The following is a 21,709-nucleotide window of genomic DNA, read 5'->3' as shown; positions in this document are numbered from 1 at the left end:
TTAAAAATTACATTTAGATGCATAGATACTTTTTCATAGATCAATTTCTTTCTTCGTTTCATCTTTTTATATGTAGACAAAGAAAGTCTGATTAATGCTGTCACATGTTACCTATTACTTGTTTCTAAAGTAAATGAACATCCTGAAATATGATGTCGTTCACTTTTTACGAAATATCTTATACAAACATCGTTCTCGTTTTTTACACTCAACTAATAAAAGCGCAACAATCAGTCGACGTGTCCTATGCACTTAGACATACGAGTATGTGATTTCGCTTAATATAACGTAACGTATAATTCTTCGCAAACAAACAAAAAAATTCCGAAATTCTCTGGCGACGCTTACTTTCGTGAAATACAGTTTCACGAACGTAATTCTTCTACCACATGTTCGCCTAGTAAAAGACCGATAATCAGCTACACGTCGAATAAACTAGCCAGTAAAAGGAACTGAGTGATTCGAGACAGAAAAAGCAGGACAAGGAAGAAATCCTGAAATTTCGTAGTGATACTCCTCGTCACGAAATTATACTTTCTCACAAATGTAATCGTCGTATCACTCGCCTAATAAAAAACCAACAATCGGCTCACACTTCAAGGAAACCATCCCTAAGAGAAATTGAGCGAGTCGAAATCCACTCTCGTCGTTCATCATTGAAAGCCTCGCTTCTCCTTGGTCACAGGTCCGCGTGGATGTTAAAAACGGCATGAAATCGACATGTACGGTCGAAGGGAACAATAATTTATACGGCACGGGACGGATTATAAGATTGGTCGGCGGGACGTCTGCCTTTGTGCGGCCATATCCCGGAGCCGTTCCTTTGTTTCGCCGCCTCGCTTAAACGCTCCGACGTGCACACCCTCTGCATACTCGGTGAATTCATTAGCGGCTAGGTAATAGGGGCGGTCGGGATAGATCGGATCCACATGGACGGCTGCTAATGAATAAAACGGCAGGAATCTTTCGAGTGTCGAGGTGAAAAGAGAGAACCCCTAAAAAAGCAACCAGCGAGTTAATTTCGGTCTTTGTTAATTGTGCTGAATTAGTAATTGAAACGTGTATCATATGCACGAGTGGAATTGGCGTTTATTGAATCTACATATTTAAGTCAATTTATATTATCCGCAAAGACATCAGCATAGACATGCATCGGCAAAATATCGGTCCAGTCATCTGATATCTTCGGGAAAAATACTTTATCGAATATTTTTCCGGCACACGTCGATACTCACAATCTGCGAATGTTTCGGTGCGATTCGAATATAAATGCGACAACAAGAGAACCCTAACGATGGATTCTGAAAAATTTACTGAGTTCGTTAAGGATTATACTCTTTTGTACGAACAACCAAGTAAATATATGATGATAATGACTAAAAAAAATAAAAAATAAAAAAAAATAAAAGATAGAGACAGAAGCAACATGAGTTAACACATATTTATATATGTCGGAGATGTAGGGACATTGGGCCTTTCTTTAGGAAGATCCCCAATACTTGGGCTCGAGGTGACATAACTGGTCGCCGAACGTAGCCACGGTCACGGGATGAACGAAATGTCTTACAGAGAAAGTACCGATGTTGAGGGACACGCTGTATTAACAATCAAGCCTCGGTCAGGAGCAATGTTGATTTTACGCGGGACTGCCTAGTAACGGCGCTTGGGAATTTGTTGATATTTCCGATCAATATGTAATTAACAAATGTGACCGTATCTGTTTTTTATTTTGCAATCACCTTGGAGAGTTTACTGTTATCGTTTTGGCAGTCAGTCTGAAAGTAACCCAGCGTCTGAGTTAACGTGTTTGCGTGCTACAAAATGTATTCCATTGTACAAAGAGTTTACCCGTTGACCGTGGATTCGTTATTGAACCCAGGAACATTGTCAATAGCTTTTGTTATACTTATTAATTATTACGCGCCTAAAATTTCTAACGAAAACTCGACATATACATGCTTGAGTAAAACAACATTTTTGTTCGGTTTTATATCTTTTTATGGATCGCTTTCTGTTGATCGACTGACTGATGCTATCGTTCAACGAACGTATAATATGAATATCCGTCATATTATATATCATATCAAAACAATGCCGATACTAAACCGTTTCGTGTCGGATACGATTAATATAAATTCATCTTCATGTGGTTATAAAATTATCTTGGTCTTTGGCTAATTTCGTACTTCTTTCCTCTTCAAATTTGTGAGATACAAAGTAGTATTTTAGTTTGATTTAATTTCTGCCATATCGAGCAATATACAGATTTTATTTCCTAGTTTATGATACACAGGATTTTTCGGAATGGGTTGTGCGACAGAGCAAAGATAAGTAGTTAGAAAAATTACAATTGTTTACTTTTATAATGGGTATATTCATATTTAATTTTCATCGTATATGTAGTATCTAAAATGGGTCTAGAATAAGGACAAGTAAGGATGCTTTATTTGTTAACAAGTTGGTATAGTTTGTGTATTTAATAACGATGAATATAATGATAAAGCGTGACAGATTATTCAGTGATAAACAATGTCAACGTGTTCGTTCGGTTTAGCGGCTTTATACACCTGACCTCCCGACGTGTGCTCTTACAATCTTCAAAAAGGACTGCCTCGACCTTAGATCATTTCTTGGTCTTCTCGGGGAGACGACCCCCACTACGCTCGGATCACGCCACCGTTCGCGCCTATGATCACATATGCCGCATTCTTTTGAAATAACAGACCGAAATCGACGTTTCTGGAAGTCGCTGCTTGGCGACAACTATGCGCTTGTCGCGTAATAATTCGACGACTTATTGAAAAAATGTCGATCTCAAAACAGGAGATCGAACTCTTTATTTCCACACACTTGTACAATGAAATAAATGGTTCGCAACGATAGACTTTAAGTTTAGGGTAGTTCAGTCTTATGCAGACTACACTCGCTCGGGTGATTTCGGGAGGAGTATTTATATTATTTTATTTGTTGGAGTGGGAGAAAGACTTTAGTCGTACGGGTGTATCATGTTTAAAGTGATTGGATGTTATCCTGGCGGTGACTCATGATAAGGCGGTTGGGATTAACTATCTTATCGCATAGTGAGTCAAATTTACCCTGTGACACGCTCGTCGATACATTGTATGCCCCTCGTCAGGCAGATAGGGCGTTCCGCTTGCGACATTGTAGGAAAGCGAGCGAGGGCCAGAAACGCGACCCATACTAAAGCCTCGCAGCGTAACAAAGCATACAGCCCCCTCTTTTTGATACTACATATATAATGATTCTAGTATTAATCATTTTTCCACATTAAATGTAATATTAACCTTCGAATAATTATCGATTTCGAAAGGTATGCATATGGTATCCGTATGAGATAACGTGTTCAATTTGACGAACGGTTAACGCGATTTTTATTTGCTACCAATTGTAATTGTAATGTTAATTATCATTTTGCTCGAATTGTTCTTTCCATGTTATTATGTCGCGCAGAGTAAAATCCTAATTTCGATCAACTGTATTGAGCGTTCATGAATTACACAAAATCAGGTTTCCTCGCAACGAAATTATTTCCTTGTCGTAATCTCACCCTACTGATCCTTCACACCTGTTCGTCCAGATCGTTCTCTTATTTCGTTGGAGCCTGTCAAAAAATGCGATCAGTTCTGTCCATTAATTCTCCAGATTCGATTTTCCGACCGGCTCGCGAACTCTCCCGCTTGCTAGTCGGTTAATATCCTATCGAACTTCAATAAAGCTTCTCTTTATAGCTAAACGATTTCGATTTAACTTCGTTCGTACTTCGTCTCGATGCTTCTTTTTCCGTCTCGGTGCCCTGGAATGCTCGCCTTGGTCAGCTAACGACGACGAAATCGTGCGAAACGCTCGCTGAAACTGTCTCTTTCCTGCGATCCTTCCAGTATATCATTACAAGTAAAGAAAATATCGAAGATTCGAGGAACGAACAATGTTTTACTTCTGAATATTAAAAGATCGTAAATTCGTAATAAGGTTTGTTTCCGGAATGCCTTACTCCTCGGTATTTAAAAATTTGCAGGCTTGTAAATTTGAAAGTATTCTGAATCTTTAATAAATTTTATTTGTCAAGCTTCCAAGATAATGATTAAATGGAGCCAAATTAAAAGTAAGAGAATGGTAGAAGAAAGTAGTAGAGTATTAATAAAGCGTGTATAAATATGTCTCGGAATCTTTACTTCTCGGTATTAAAACGTTACAAATTTGTAAATTTAAATATTCCCCGACTCCGTAAAAATTTTCCAGCGAGTTTCACCGCGTAATACTTCGATCATTTCACTCTTCGTCAGATTCAATCTCGTACTCTGAACTCCCGACGAATTTTAATGCGCCAATAGCGTACTTACGTCACGAACCACGAACAGAGGGTGAATTCGGCTATTCTTCGAATCTTCATCGGTCTACTTGAACTTTCGAGAGCTAAGAACCTTATGTTAATTACTTCTTACGCTTCTTTAACTCCTGTGCTCTTTGGTTCGAAAGTACCCGAGAACTAGGACGATAAGATCGCAGATAGGAAGGGCAGGATTTATGCTCGCGGTTCTAGCTACTTTCGTATTCCTTCCACTCTTCGAAGAACCCATCGTTCGTTTCTTTTTCCTCGGTAATTAGGCAAGATGCTGTACCGTAGATTTCCACTGGATGATTCGCGTTTAAACGGATTTACGGTTGCGCCAGACGATTCGCGCTTAAATGGCTATGTGAAATTAGAGGAAAGTTGCAAGAAATATCGTATTTACGATGATAACGTCAGTACTTTAGTTGCATAGCGTATTACAAGTTGCACAATTAATCCAGAATCATTCGAAATTCCAGCTGCGTCATCAACTAACTAGGAACGAGGCACAGCTAAGTATTTGCAAGCGAGTTTTACTCGCCATAACTTAACATCGCAGAATCCTATTAGCTTAAGAAACTTGGTTGGTTAAGATTTTACTCGATGTAAATGCCAGGCTTGCCGCGCAACTCTTCTAAACGTGAATTATTTCATTAAAACCAGTCTGATATTCATCTTTGTGTCTATTAATTTTTAACGGCTCGTTCGACGTAAATATCAAGCAAAAGTTATCGTTAGAAGACCGTACTTCAATTAACGTGATAACAACGATTCAGAAACGCGTCTGTATGGGGTAGATAAACTCTTGCACCTCGTCTCGGAGCGAAACTTTGTCGAATAAGAAGCTTTGTATTAATTATTTTCACGATCCCTTCGTTGCCAACAGCCTTGCTGAGCTTAGAAACGGAACGTGGAATATTTTCTTACGAAAATTAACTCTTCTCGTAAAAAGATTTCCATAATATTTATGTCATGTGGGCGTGATAAAATTAGGAAGTGAGCGAGAATGACTGGAAGAGAGCCAGTGAAACGTAGCGAGACGTGTGAGCACGTGATTTAAAACAAAGTGTTACTTGTAAATACACGGTATGTGTATATTAGGATGTCTTTCTTATAAAATCATTTTACAAAAGGAATTTATTATAAGAAAAATGTAAGAAATTTGTTTATTTTTATCTTCAGTTTCAGGAAGAATCAATTTTTACGGGGTCATTATGCTCAACTTGTGTTAGATTATACACAGCACCAGTATGAGTTACAGCGTAGCTCAACGAAAATTCGACGTCATATTCCACCCCGTTCTCCCATTTTTTCGTACCTCTCATGTAAAATGGTCGACATCGAAACTCGATAACGAATATTATAACACATCCGCAGATACCTGTATACATATATTTATATTTCTCGCTGTATAAGCTGTTACTCTATCAGTACACATTTTGTTATCGTAGTATTCGTTATTAACGATCGTAAAATAGCGCGCCAGTTGAGATTTAATTACACAATAATAGCTGGCACATCGTTGCACTCTGCCGTCGTACTTTTATTGAAGGGCCGTATGGGTTAATTTAATAAAAGGAGGCCAGCCGCACAGCCAGGGGAATTAATAGCGTGGAAAATATAAAATACCTCCCAGCTATTATATTAATTAACCGCAATTAAAACACGTTTCGTCGCTTCGCCGAGAGTTTTTTCTGTAATCTCAGCCCGGTCTCTATTTGGACAATTGTTTGGCGAAATAAAATTTCAACGCCCATGATATTTTGATCGCCCATATCCCTTGACAAGCGGCAATCGATAAAACCTCCGTGTAAAATCATTGCGAATTTAATACTAGACCTTTAATATTAATCTGAACAGACAGTACAGCCTATACGTATACATATATTGTAAAATTGTAGAGTTATAATATCATCAGTCGTCGATTCATGATTACTATTTAACTAGTAAATCATTGTGTAGTCATTGTACAGAAAGGCCTGATTGTCTGAACCACCTGTTCTTCAAATTCGAAAATAGGAATTAATCTTTTCGTAAGTACGTGTGCATTTTAAGTAAGCCTGAAAACATCAAAACAATAAGTACTATCCTCGTTAATTTCTGATTTGACTGGCAAACGTTATCCTGCAATCTCTAATTACAGGGTTATATATTATATACATATGTGTGTGTGTGTGTAATTTGATTAGCGAGGGTTATCTACGCGACCATAATTGGATAGTTGCATAGCAATCCCTAATTCAATTAATTCACTTAATTATTACTTTTACGTCTACATATAGCAATTTATATATTATAAATATAAATATATATATTTATTTTATATGTATGTTCGCCGATTTCTTTAAATCCGTTAAATTTCCTCCGTTGGTCCCGTTATAAAATTTCTTCGCATTTGTTTCTTCTAGACTATTTTTTTTCCAAATATTTATAAATGTATATATATATATATCAGTCTCATATCTTGTGAAAAAATTAAGTGGGCTGGATTCTGGTGAAAGTTTAAACTTGTCCCAGTTATGGACCAGTAATTCTCTTTATATGCATGAAGTTTGATATCCCAACAACGGCGAACCATTCCTGTCCGTATCATAAGATCCATTCAACACTGCGAACAGTCTTGTAAGATCCAAGATTAATCTTCCAACTATATAAGCCGGCTGTTCCAACGACCGACCTGCGAATTTAATACTAGGTAACCAGTTATGTTGATTGAAATACCTCGGACTAACGAACTGGTCGAATAACTCAACACCTTGGTTACTATTAATTCGATTTTCTTCTTACGTCACACGTGTCACGAGGAAATACGGTTAATCCTCGAATAACCTGATACTCGTACTATAAGATTCGTACAATATAACCAAAAATTATGATGAAACTTTGATTTTAGTTTAATTGAAATAAAGTTTTAGAAGAATTACTTTGTATTATACGAAATTAGAACAATTGTTCTTTTTCTCACAATTTTTTAGAGTATCACAATTTCTAAGACTTCGCTGTCGGCGTCATTGACATGATCTAACAAATAGGAATTTCGACTATTCATAACAGAAAGATATCCAATATCTTCGTGCGTTCCAACGTTACGATTTATGCAAAAGTTTTATACGTTAATACTTCGAATTAAACTATATCATTTTTATTTCTTAAATAAGCTATTTTGGAATATCCTGCGTTCCCCGTTCGATTTTTTTTTAACAATCAATCTGAATTTATGAAAAATTTAGATCGATCGGAACATAATCTATAAATATTTGGAAAACAATATAAAAAGTCCAGATAGTATAACTTCCCGGAACTAGGTTATAAATTTGAAAAATTTTTAAATATAAACTCCAGTAAAATTTAATAAAGTTCAACGGCGGAAAAGAGTTGGAGAAGAGAGAATCGATTCATAAGTTGGCATCGTTTGTCGCGCGTTCGGATGTTTACTCGCGGAGGCAGCTTACGACAACCGGAAGTTGCTCGATCGTTGACACGGTCGCCTCGATTTGCACTGCCAGTCACCCAGCGATCAAATATTATTCGATGCTGTACGAATGTACCGGCGCGTTGTTGGCTGACGTTACGTTGTTTGATCTACGCTCCAGCTGGATTTCAGGGCACTGAATGACATTCGAGAAGTCAGAGTGCGATTGATTGTGTCATGTGTTGCGGCCCAATCGGCATTGTAAATTGCGTCTAAAGAAATCGTCCGATCTCGCACTAAGCCAATCGGTGAGTCTCTCACATCACAAGTAGGTACATAATTAACATTCAATACCGAAAAGAATTTCTTTCAATAAGAACTTCCGTCATAAGTTCTTTACAAAAATTATTTTCTACGATTCAAGAAACATTCAATCTTAATAGAGTTAAACATCAAGAAGCAAGTCTAGCGTAAAAATAATCACCTCCAAAAATCGCCCGATATCATCCAGAAAAATCTCCATCTCAGAATAAAAAATATTTCTTCCACATACTGAATCAATGTTGGCGACTATCAAAAATGGGGGTAAGTGGCGGACGACGATGTCGTGGAAGGCGGTCGTTTACAGACTAGAAATAAAAATGGAAAAATGAAGGTAGGAAGACGAAAAAGGAGAAAAAACTGGGATTTCCCCAGTGGTTTGTGGAGTACGTCTACGTGTTGTTCTTAATTAAAGTTAATTGCTCTTGCTATTCCCCGTTTCTTTCGGGGACACTTCTCGCGCAACGTGGATTTTCGTTCGCCTCGCGGCGAGCGTGAACGCACATCGAGGAGTCGCGGGTTAACGTGGCCGCGACACTTCCAACTCGTTAGACGTACAAAAAAACCGTCGCCCGTACAAAAGCCTTTACCGCGCCTTTGCGACGCTATTTTCTTTTTTTTTTTTTTTTTTTTTTTTTTTGTTCTACTACCTAGCCATTCGTGTTCTGGTGCAAAACCGACTCGTATCCAGCCAGTCGATTCTCCGTCCTGCTCGTTCGCTTTCCATCCATGGTGTACGCTGCGTACAAAATACGAATAAATCTTTCAGGGTTGAACGCGAGCTCGCTTAATTGAACCCGTGCCATCTGCATCGTGTTGGAATTATTCAGTTCCCTCCATTACGACTGATCTCGCCAAACAATGCTCGGTCATAACTATCTTTAGCTCTTGCTCTGTACCAGGTGGATCTTGCTTTTTGAATTAGGACGCTGTGCTTTGATATGATACACGAGGATTTGATTAGATAGAGTGTGATTTGACACGTAGTTATTGAGTTTAATGTTACGTATTTTGATTTGGAATTTATCCATTGAAATAATATACCACGCGTAGTAATTTATATACAATCGTATTTCTACGTTGATTGCATCACGAACTAGAACATTCGATCATATACCTACCAGAGTAATATTTTGTAATGTTTTATAAATATTATATTATATAAATCCTCGCATTTGTTAATTCTACCACTTCATCTAGTCATTCTAGAATATCCTGTGGGAGCTCTTCTAAACTCGCGTCAGAAGGAAACAAAACGAAACACAATACTCGAGAGTCTTCAACTTGAACCAACCCTTTCACACAAATATATCATCTAACTTGGTCTGCGTTATCCTAGCATCTAAATTAGGGACCTATACAAATCTCACTGATGAACTTTACTCAATTCATCAACAGACCTTGAAACAAACATACAATTTTCTTTCCTGCATTCAACGTTATAATTTTATTAAACGTATACATATGTTTCATTCCTCTTTCTCCTTCTCTTTTCTCTTTTTCACTTCCAAAATTTTATTCAAATAATAGATTCGAGCTATCCTTCACAGCCCTTAAATCCACTCTAAAAGTTCCAAGAAACACGCGAATCACCTATCTTATCAACCCAAACCTACTTATATACTAGATATATACATACTAGATTATCAAACCCTAAATGTAACACGTTTTTCCTCTTCTCTTCCTCCTTTTCTTCCCTCCCTTCCGTCTCATGCCACAACTCTATTTAACTAATAAATTCTGATTACCCTCTACAATTCTAGAAGCCAACTTGAAACCTCCCAAGAGACACGCGAATCACCCAGTTCATCAACTCAAATATACTTATATACACACTAGATTATCAAACCCTAAATGTAACACGCTTTCCTTTCCCCTTTCCCCTTTTCTGCCCTCTCTTCCGTCTCACGCCACAATTTCATTCAACTAATAAAATCAAGATACCCTGCACAGCCAAGCCAAACTAAAAGCCAAGCTAAACGCCACAAAAACACACGAATTACTCAACTCATCAACTCTAACCTACTTATACGTATACCAAATGCATTTCGTGACACACTTTTCTTTCCTCTCTTCTATTTCGCAGAAAAATTCCATTCACATAATATTTACATTCAAGTTACCCTGCACAAGCCTAGAAAACCAGCCAGAAAAAGTTCCAAGAAACGCTCGAATTATCCAGCCCATCAACTCAAACCCCTGCACACAAACTCGTGGAACATACACTGAAATCGAGTTTTTCTCCAGTGGTTTGTCCCGCAAACGAGGAGGGCAGTCTGGACAACGACATAATCTCCCTGACCGCGAGAAAAGACACGACTGTCCTCCGTCCGCCGCAACGTTTTACTCCAAACTACTTTTCCATGGGCGTGTGTCTAGCCAGCCACGTCATGCCAGGAAAATGCAGTTTCCTCCGCGGGTGACGCGTCCAGACTGGTCTTTTCTCATTTTCTTGTCGCGAAGGGTCGTCGCTCGCGACATTTTTCATTAAGAAAGAACGGCCGCGTAAACGAGGAGAGGAACGTGATCGGCAACTCGGTGACCACCATAAAAACATCGATAAATTCAACAGGCCGCGCGGTACGTGCACGGAATCGGTCAGACAGCGACGTAATCGAGTTCAGTTTCGATTTTCTTCCGTCCATTTACGCGATTACCTAATGCCATCGCTCCCTTCCTCTTCGTGACCGAATCGGCCTCGCCGGTTCCGCCGCATCCGCCGGTCATTTCCGTTTCGGGCACAATAGGGAGAGGCGATAGTGAATGGGGAATTTTCGCGTTCGAGTACCAGCGCTTTTTATCGGTTGCAATTTCGAGAAGTGAGGAGATAGTCCCGATCGGGAGACGGGGGACGAGATTAAATGGGGAGGGTGATGAGTGAATGAAGGATGTTTATGTATTTAGGGAATGTGCAAGTCTATAGAATATACGTGATACGGACAAGCATGAGGAATATTAAGGGAATGAGAATTTTGGCCAATTGTTTATCGTGAGTGGAAATTGTAGAATTGAAATCGCTAGATGCTTGAAATTGCGGAATTTGAGTATTCGTGATCCACTTAGCAGTATCTCTTAATATATGCGTATAATATTAGGTCATCCCATAAGTTCGTGCCGTTTTTCGAACGGTTATATATGTTAAGATTGTTTACATACCTTTCAGTTTCATGAAAAAATGTAATCCCCCTCTCGTTGTACAACTTCTTCCCATTTTTCAAGTGCATTGGTCCCTTATTGCCGTATGTTTATAAATCGACATATGAAATGTATACACAAAAATCGGCACGAACTTATGGGATGACCTAATATATATGTATCTTATTATTTATAGTATAGTCTTTATAGATTAACTCAATATAATATATTTTAGTTCGTGTTTAAACTATTTAATATCGCGTGTGTTCGAGATTGGGATACGGGTGCAAAGCACGTGACTATCTAGATTTAAGAGCAAACGTGACTGAATGTGTCCCGAGAATTCCTATATATTTTGGCTGAAGTATGTGAAAAATATCGTAAAATAGAAAAAGAGAGAATAGATATATAGTATGAAAAATATGTGCCTGGAATAATCCATCCAAAATCTTTTTTTTTTTTTTAACGTGGGGAAGTCCTCATGGATACCCCCCGCTCTTCTGGGAAGCGGCGGGGTAGTGTCGGACTTTACCGACTAAAACCCCACGGTGGGTCGCCTGACGCTCAGTTGGGATGCCGCGGGACCTCTTTCGAATTACTACCGGAGCACTCCTGCGTCTTCTCCTGTCTGAAGGAATCGTTCCTTTGTTAGTTGGGACATTGGGAGGGACCAACTCCCCTCTCAACGCTATCCCCTGGGTCGTCGTGCAAGTCTGAGGAGATCCAGATCCTCCTCGACGTGTCGGCTCCTATGACCACCTAGGGCGGCACAGGGCCATCCTTCGGCGCGGAACTCTGCAAAGGTGGGATGTTCTCGCCCTCTCCCGCTCTGTTCGTTTCTTTACGAACATTACGCAATATGAGCGAACTGCGAGGTACTCTTGTTGCCCCCTCAGCATCGCTTTCACAATTGACGAGGGGTCTAATCTCTCGCCAATCGCTAGCCATAGAATACGACATGGGGTCTCCCACGAGGGACAAAATTCCAACGTGTGCTGGACCGTGTCCTCGCCCCCTGTCTTCCGATTTTCTGCAGGTATTCCCCGAATACTTTATGTCCTGTGAGCACCTACGTCATCCGGAAGGACAGCGGTAGCCCTCCGCGGTCCCTCCAAGCCTCCCAATTTGGCAGGGCCGATCTAACGGTCCGGTGGCCATGGACCTAGTCTTCAGCGAGTGGATCGGAACGCAACCGTCCAAACACCTCTCGTCTAGCTTCCCCCCGAACGTCTCGGGCCGCCTGTGCACTCGTCGAAGCACCAAGGCCTGGAGCTCGAACGGAGGAGACGCCGCCAGGACAGTCGCCGACGCATATGATATCGTTCGGCATCCCCTTACGATCCTGATGGCGATCGTCCTCTGAAGCCTCCTCAGCAAAAGTAAACTGCGACGACTTGTCATCAGTCGGCGCACTCCGACTTCTGCCCTACCGATATTCGGCAGCAGGCCACATGAAGCGTTGGCTGCCGTCGTCACTTTGGGAACCAGGAGCTTGAAGTGCGGCCCCAACGTCCATTGACTGTTGATAGTGAGGTCAAAATATTTTATCTGAAGCCCTACCTCAACCTTCTTCCCGCTTATGTCCAAACACAGACCAGGCGGAGTGGTTCCCCTACCGTTCCCCTGTGTGTAAAACCACATCGCCTCCGACTTGGCTGGGGACACCCAATATCTAGAATCGTCTTATCCTCAAATCCACATACTTAACTATTAACTAAATTAACCCTTGAATCGTCCACGATCTCTAGTCTCAAATCTCTAATTCTAGTTTACATCAATATATGTCAACAATAACTCGTAACTACTTTTCGGACAAGTCAAACCTCCTCCCAGACTTCATCCCCTGCAACCTAATTCCATCCAAGGTAGATTTTAACTGTACGTCTAGCGCTGTACTCGTTTCATGAATAAAAATTACCTTCCATGTACCCCACTGAAGAAAAAACGAAAGAAGACTTGAATGCGACTACCCGAGAAACCTCAGAACCAATCAACCAATCGTAAAATGGAAAGAGAAGAAAAGAAGATTGAAAAACAAAGAATTGGCGGAGCTAAAGCAATAATCGAAAGGTTGATAGCTAAGGGCTGGAAACACAAGAGGTGACAGGCTTGAATTAAGAGGGAGGAAACGGGTTGTCGAGTGTCTTGCAGGATAGATCGAGTAATTGCCGCGGCCTAGTTTCCGGCCGGCCGAAGAAATCAATCAACCGGCGACGCTGGTGTTACGTAATTATTACGGGGGTTGCGAGAGGGTGAGAGCTCGTTGACCGGCACGCTGTTCCCCGTGATAACGCGGCCGATATTGCCCCAGCCGTAGTCGGGGTGTCTATTGAGCGAAGTGGCACAAAGCGGGCAGCGCATTTATGAAAGACGAACCGGCGTCAGCGAGATTGCGTATTTCGGCCTCGCGTGCCAACCGGTACGCTGTTTCCGGGGGCCTCGTTATTAACAACCCGGTTGCACGGATAGGTTAGGTCGCTAGTTTCACTCTATTTCGCTCCTTAACGCGATACGTTTGTCTTTACGGTCGACTGCTCCGGGCAAATCTCGCGGATTTACCTCCGTTACCGGAACATGCTCGTTACGCTCGAACAGTTACGCTTGTGAACGTCGTGCAGTTGATTCGAAGAGAGTTAGACGTTGGATGAAGAGCGGGGGGGGGAGGGGGAAGAGAAAATAGAGTGTTGAGAAATAAGAAGATCGAAGGGGTGGTGAACTTCCGAAATTGAATTTTATTTTGTTTGAATTTTTCTAGTGTTAAACGTAACTTCGTAAAGTTGATTTACTATAACTATAAAAAAAATAGTTAAGAAACGATTATTTAATAATAAAAATTTGGTGAAATGCATCACAGTGTCGGAAGAGATCGGGGGACAAGAGAGTTTGAATAGGAGTATTTCCGATAATTGAGATTCACTGGCTAACTTCACCATCGCTCCAGTTTAGTTATAATAGAATTTAATTGTTAGTATTTCAACGTATCGTTCTTTAACGTGTACAATGTGTTTTGATTGCAGACAGATGATTGCATGTATTGATATTCGTTTTTAATACGTGCTTTGTTATATCAAATTTTTTTATTCGTAATTTCACAAAATGCACATAGTTTTGCACTGCAATTGATACAAAATCCATTAACGGCGCCGTTGTTATAAACGAAATTACTCAAGAAACATACACGTTTAGCCTAATAAACGTTAAATAGACGTGTAATCAAATTACTAAAACTTTAAACGATTACTAAACTAATGGAAATTTTTTAATCCACTTGGAGTTATCAGAAAGAATACCCCCCCCCCCCCCGTAAAATGTACTGTGTTTCGTTTCGATCCGACGTTCGTTACTGAGATATCGTCGTTTGAATAGAACCGAATTTTTCAGCGTTTCTCTATCCCTGTCTCTGTTGCACGCTCGAACCTCTCAGTCGCACCGTGCTACTGACCAATCGCAACGTCGCTAATAGCGGGCTGGTCAGTAACAGACAACATCTGCGTCCTTCTACTATTACTACTAACCGTACGCATTTCCTGGAAAAAATGTAGATCAGACTGCTGCAGGCTGCCATTCATAATAGGCTTGTGATTAGTTACGTCTATTCTACTTTACAGTGCTATATCTACAGAACCAATTGTGATATCGATTTAAATCAAAATGCATTATTAAAGGTATGCTGTTTACTATCTTCTAAGTAAATAATAGTTAAAAATTTTGCGCCTTGTACGTGTTTATATTTACTTTTATATGTACCTATGTGTACTTATACGCACTTCATGATTTAAATCAAAATCTGTGATTAAGAGTACGTTTTGACTATTTACTGATTAGGTAATATGTACAAATTTCGTCATTTATGCATTCAATTGAGAACGTAGAAACGCAGGAAGAGCCAAGAATCATTATGATGCAAGCTAGTCCACATTTAGCTTTCAAAAAAGGAATCATTACATTTTCGTAAATCATGAAAACGTGTGTCAGCAGAAATTAAAGATGTTACGTAATCAATGCAGAAACTGAAGGCACGATACTCTTAAAAATTCAAATATTCAATTAGATTTAAAGCGTTCTGTGAGAATTGTTGAATAATTAATAGAATCACGTAAGAATTGAAAGAGATAAAATTTGAGAAGATGGAATACAATTTATTACATTTACTTCTACGTTTTGTATTTCAATATAGTTCTTGTTATTTCATTTCATATTTAATAAACGACAACCTGTCTACAAAGCCCAACGTTACTACATCATTAAACAAATCTTTACTTACGTTCAGAACTTTCAAATTTTCAACAGTCCTCTCAAGATGTTAATTAATATTATTAAGAAATTCTGTGCGACGACGAATCGAAGCAAATGAACAAACAAAATCTGTGCAGATCATTGTAATTAGCGTAGCCGAAAAATGTACAGCGAGAACGGTTGCTGCGTTGATGTGGAATCGTGAAATTAATGGAAACGTCGCGATGGCTAGTGACAATCTTGAACCGGAGATACAATTGGTGAGCCAAGGCGCAACTGTTTATTCTATGATTCACGTTAACAAACCTCTAAAGTTAATGAGGTCGTTCGCGAAACGCCGCGGCGATGACCCGGAACGAGATTAGGGACGACGAGGGTTGGAACGTTGGAAGAGCCAGAAACGTCTTTATGCAATTTCGTCGACGTTCGTCCTTACAGTCGTCGTTGCCCGTTGGCTCCATTAGCGACGGCTACGTAATAGTCACTTACAGACGAGACTAGACGACGCTGCGGTTACTTGTAATGGCCGTTGAAATTAGTATCTTGCGTGAATTACGTTGTTCCCGTGGTCGCGTTAAAATTCGAGCTACGCGCCGTGTTTAGAGCCAGTTACGTCGCTATTCTCTCTCTGACTAATTAGATGTTTTGCATACGCGTAATCTTCTCAACCCGATTGCGAACCGTCACCTGTGCGTCACACGCAGATTTGTCTTGGTGGTTGAAAGTGGAAATTGGCGATGGAGCGGTTAGGGATGTTATGCGGTTTTGCTTCGTCTGTCTATTATTCTATGTATTTTAGAAATGCTTTGAATTTCAGAAAAACGCTGGTTTTCTTATTTTTCAATAACGTGGGAAAATTATTAAAATATTCAGGTCGACTAGTTTTAAGTAGTTCCAGTTCGATTTATATCTCTTTGAATTAAATTATGTTTCAGTTATTCTCGTTAAATTTTGGATTATTCGTACTTTAATCGACACGCGATTACGCTGATCGATTTCGAATGTTATAAATTTAGAATTTTGGGATAAATTTGAAACAAGAATATTGTTATTGCAGAAACATGTTGAGAGATATATTCAAGAGAATTTGCAGATACTTCTAGAACTTCGAAAGAAGTTAGTCATTTCGAGGTTTATTCCAGACTATCCAAAAATATGCATTTATGTTTCAAACAATTTCATCAAATTGAGTCGATCATTGACAGAGAAACTGATATCTCTTTAGCGCGATATTGAACTGGTCTTAATGCCACGAACCTTCATAAATTATAATTGCGTCGAACCTCAGGCAGCGTAATGATTTTCGTCTTAACAAGATAACTTTGCTGTAAAAGGAGTCGTACGACAAAGATTTGATATCAAGTTTAATGTTAATATCGCGTGTCGTTTGTTGCGTAAGTTTCATTGCACATTAGAGAGCAGGCTCGAGACACGCGTCGCGTGAGAATAATTCTTCCGCGGCGAGGAAATTAAAGGTAGACCACAGCGGTCGATGTTTAACGTTGTTTCATGCCTACGTTCCGTTTACCGCGTAATCGAACGCGAAGCAATTTAAGTTGTTACGATGTTTCTAAGTTCTGATAACTTTATTGCCGGTGACAACTTTCTGATAGGAGGATCAGCCGGCGTACGCGATCCAATTTATTTTGTCTCGGACGTTGATGCGATTGGTCCCTGTGAAAACATTAAAAAATACGAATAATTCCAGTTTCAGTGGAAAATACCCACCCTTTAAAACCAAATCAATTCGAAAGAGTATATAGTTATAGTTTGTAAAATCAATCTTCGTTTAGATTTCATTCCTCTACTTATATCCATAAAAATATAATTCTTTTTCCCCGAGTCCACTTTTCAATTACGACCTTAAACTGTAAAAAATATCGCGTTACGAAGAACAGAATGTCGCGTATAGATAGAATTTCAAACGAAAGAATTAAAATTAAAATTCTCTTAAAACGAAAACATTTCGGTCTCCCTCTATTACAAATCCGTATACTAAATTCTAAAAGTTCTGGTCGTTATTTACCATCGATCAATAGCGTTTCGAGTCACAATCACGGACTGGATAGCACTGTGGTCGCTCTGAAACGTTTGCAGGTCGTCTTTTCGGCCGGGCCAGAAAACGTATGAAAAGGTGAAGTTTGTAATATTCGCTGAAAGCCTGATGAGCGGGTAGATGGATGATTCGAGAGGAACAGCTGGAATAACAGGCGGTGAGAAAAGGGAAGACATGGCGAAAGATAGATAGCCAGTGTAGATGAAGGAAGAGAGGGAAACTCTCGTTTTTGTGTCTATTCATTCATCTATTCGCCGATCGTCGGTCGCCATTTCTCTCCCATTTTTACTGTTGCCGTGTTGTGTGCACACGGCGAGTTCTATGCACACTAGACATCTGACTATCGTTATTGGTTAACTATAATTACAAAACAGGCGACGTCGATAAAAATCGAGGACATAAGTGTCTGTATATGATGATGTTGATGATACTCGTCGTATTATTTTACGTTGAACGAATTTCCAGTGCACTAGTGACGACCTAATAGTGTGAGAACACGGTATTAAACCATTTTTATGGCGCGATCGACAAGCAGTTTCAGCATATTTTTATAATGGAAATATTTGGAAGGGGATTTTTATATTGGGATAAAAAATTTATGGGTAAATTAAAAAGCACGGAAATTTGCAGAATACATATAATATGCAAAAATGTGTAAAATATGCAGCTGTTAAAAAAATTTCTATTTAACTAAAAATATGAATTTGCATAAACGTGAATAAATTTATTTATAAACTAGTCTTTTGTATTTACTGGCGAAGTTCTACCAGTAGAGATACAATTCTCGTATTATCGATATATGGTGTGGCAGTAACAGAATATAGACGGATAATTAGCGTGGTAATTGAATGAGTAATTTAATTTTTAACTGTTATTTTATTATATACTAATAGACATAATGTGATGTGCGTGCGTCGAATGCTACAAGATGATTTGTCTGATATGACATGACGTATTCAATGTTCATGTGCTTTGATGTTACAAACTGAACTCTTTGATAGAACGTGATGTGTTGGACGATGACGTGTGTGTTTCGATGTTATAAACCGTATTGCCCTGTTTAAACTATACAGTATGAGAATGAGATGTTATGTTACGAAAATGAAGAATTAAAATTTTCTTCACTGGATATCGGATATAAACAAAAAATTAAGAAATTAATAGATGAAGAAATTAACAGATAAAAACTAAGAAATTATGGAAGATATTTACACACTTAAAAAAATAAAATTGCAACGAAACTAAATCGAAGGTATTCGACGGACTCGCTAAATAACCAGTTCGTGAGGTACTGAAAATTTCATGATAATTCATTATTGTCAGTCCAATAATACAATGAAGAATGCATCGAGAATTCGGAACGAGGAAATGGATATCCGTAGCTTTCACCCACGTTTCTTTAAACCACCGCGTTTTCCAATTAATTTCATAGATTAAGCTTAACGAGCTGCACATTTTTTCCAGATTCGTAAATTGAAGAACGCTGGCGACCGTTCGCCACACGGAACATAATGCCGTTTGTTCGTTTTTCTGGCACACGTTGGAAAACAAAGGAGCTAAATGTAACTCGACAACAAAAGCTCGTTCATCGTGACCAGTTTACGAAACTAGTACGACGATGACGTAGAGTCGATATCGAAAAAATGGTCACGATATTTTATTAACATTGTGGCACGAGCGAGAAGCATTAAAAGTGGATCGAGTAACGATGTCAAACCGATAGAAACCAGTGTTAAATCGACATCGAGGTGCACGACTCGAAACGAGCCAAGCATCGTGTTTTGATCGTTGTTTGGTTGTTGCCAGTTTTGTTACCCTTTTCCATAGTGGAGTTACGGTTTTATTGCTACAAAGTTCCAACGAAAAGAGCCGTTCCTTTTGTCTCGGTATGATTCAATCTGACAGTACCAGTAGATTCAAACTTATATAATTTGTCCTCGCAAATACCCGATTTTATTTCTGTGCAGCATCACGAAAGTATTTGAACAGTTACCGTAGACAATTTTTACGTTTCTACCTATTATTCGAAAAATATTTGTCTTTAAAATGACCCAGACATAGATGGCGAATTAAGTGCTTCGCTGACAATTATAGAGCTTCCCAGAAGCCAAACTGAACGGAAACCACTGTACTTTTTAATAATTTCTTAATTTCAGTACATAAGCTACTGTGTATTTAATTCGTAAATTCATCTGTCGCAACTGGACATCATCGATAAAATAATAATAAATTTTAAGGTAAATTCAAAAGACCGTGTCTGTAACATCATCATTTTCTGCACTTTTCAAATTACGGATAACCTCTGACCAGCTCAATTATCAATCACGCTAAAGAAGAAGAAATATCTTATAAATATTATATTTGATGTTAAGAAGATTTACAACAAACATTATAACCACCGCTTAATGATCATCGTGAGTAACTAGAATATTTATGCGATTTTTTAATAGCTAATAATAATTTTCTACTATATTTCTACATAATTTTCTTTCATCTGTATAGTTTAATTTCGGAAACCACGAAAAACAGAAATCAATGTAACCACACACCATAATAACTGCCACGCAATTGTAAAGCCGCCGCTTTCCGTTTACTCCTTGCCTTTGATTAAGATTTCGCGACACCCTTGGCAATAGCGGCGCACACCAAGAACTTCATGAAACTTAGCAACCAACTACAAGATAGTTTATATGATTGATCGTTCCAGTTCAATCTCGAATACCTTCACATGATAATTACCGCCGAGTGCCTCCCGAAAGGGAGTTATTCGATCGCTTAACTGTTCCACGGTGATTAGCTTTTGCCGTCGTGAATTCGAGACACGACTCCGATTGCGTTATTCCTTGGATTAACGCTGAACGTTGCAGCACGTATACACATGCGGCAGCGGGAAATCGTTGTTGAATGAAATGACGAAATTGTTGTGGGATTGTTGGTCATTTATTAATTTGGTTATAGAAGTCAGAGAATATATTGACTTACTACATTGTTACAATATTAGGGTTATATCGGTATATAAATTTGTTTGGAGTATTCAGGATACTTAAAATGTTTAGAGTATCTTTTCATATTTTTTATATTACATTACTTATATTGTATTATTATTAATTTATTTAGAGTGATATTTGGAACATTTACGTTGGTTAGAATTTGACTACAGTGTCAGAAAATTACTTATTCACTCGACCACTGGATTATTAATTAGAGTTGTGTGGTATTAAATTAGATTAGACAAGATGGTATTGGGATATAGATTAGGTTGTTCTCTCCATCGAATTTTTATTTCTATTAAAAAAGATTTCATATATTTACCATAAGAATGAATCGTAGAACATAATAGTAGAGACGCTATTCAAAGGTATTCTAGAACTTTTTCGAACTTTTCAGAAGCTTGGGATTATGAAAAAATTCAGTTCGGACGTAAATTTTGGCTACAAATTGTTAAAAGAGTAACTTGCTTTCTTTTTACAGTTAAATTCGAATCTTCTAGTGATATACTTTATCCCATCATTAATTAATATAGACAAAACGGTGGAAGCTGGACGAGGTAAACTGTTGCTTACGTCGCAAATATTCGTCGACCCGTATTATACCCAGGCATCGAGGTCAGAGATAAACAGCGGCAGGATTAAGGATCGCCCAGTGGGGACGGAAAAACGTGTCGTTGCCAGAGGCAGTCTGGCTCAATTTTGTGTTTCTGCCTCGTCGAGTGTACGCAATTAGTCGCGAATTATCAAACGTACTCTTGACTCCACTCGGTAGCGAACTTTTGATAAAATTAATTCGTTCTTATCGAGTGAACTCGCTTGAGAATCAAAGATTGGAATTCCGGCTCTGAACGCGTCAGTGTGACTTTAATACCGAATCGAGAATGCGTGTTTGTACGTACTTGCAGTTTCACTCGAGGGTCTTAGGAGGGGAAAAGGTGGCGGCGGCGATAAAATCTTTAATTTCAGGAAACCGTGGAAGTAAAGCTCTAATAGAAAACCCTGTATACCTAGAAATATTAAAACACATTAGGTACTATTAGTTCTTTCAAAGACTTGGAAAATTTATAACAAAATATAGTAGATAAACATGGATCTAGATACATATTATCGTCTTTTGGAAAGAAATGTACCTTTATTTCGGGGAATTCGGGAAAAAAGATTCCGAGATGAAAGTTCGCTCGAAACGTGAACAACTTGGTATGCAAGCA

The 21,709-nt window shown here is 38.9% G+C and overlaps 1 protein-coding gene across 1 annotated transcript in view; it reads right to left on the bottom strand.

Annotated features, from left to right (window-relative positions):
- LOC100650879 (hemicentin-1) overlaps nucleotides 1–21,709 on the bottom strand; it is a 300,856-nt gene that overhangs the window by 209,079 nt on the left and 70,068 nt on the right. The window lies entirely within an intron of this gene.

The sequence above is a fragment of the Bombus terrestris genome, chromosome 5 (genome assembly GCF_910591885.1).
Source record: "Bombus terrestris chromosome 5, iyBomTerr1.2, whole genome shotgun sequence".
Classification (NCBI taxonomy): domain Eukaryota; kingdom Metazoa; phylum Arthropoda; class Insecta; order Hymenoptera; family Apidae; genus Bombus; species Bombus terrestris.
This window is presented reverse-complemented; position numbering and strand designations above follow the sequence as displayed.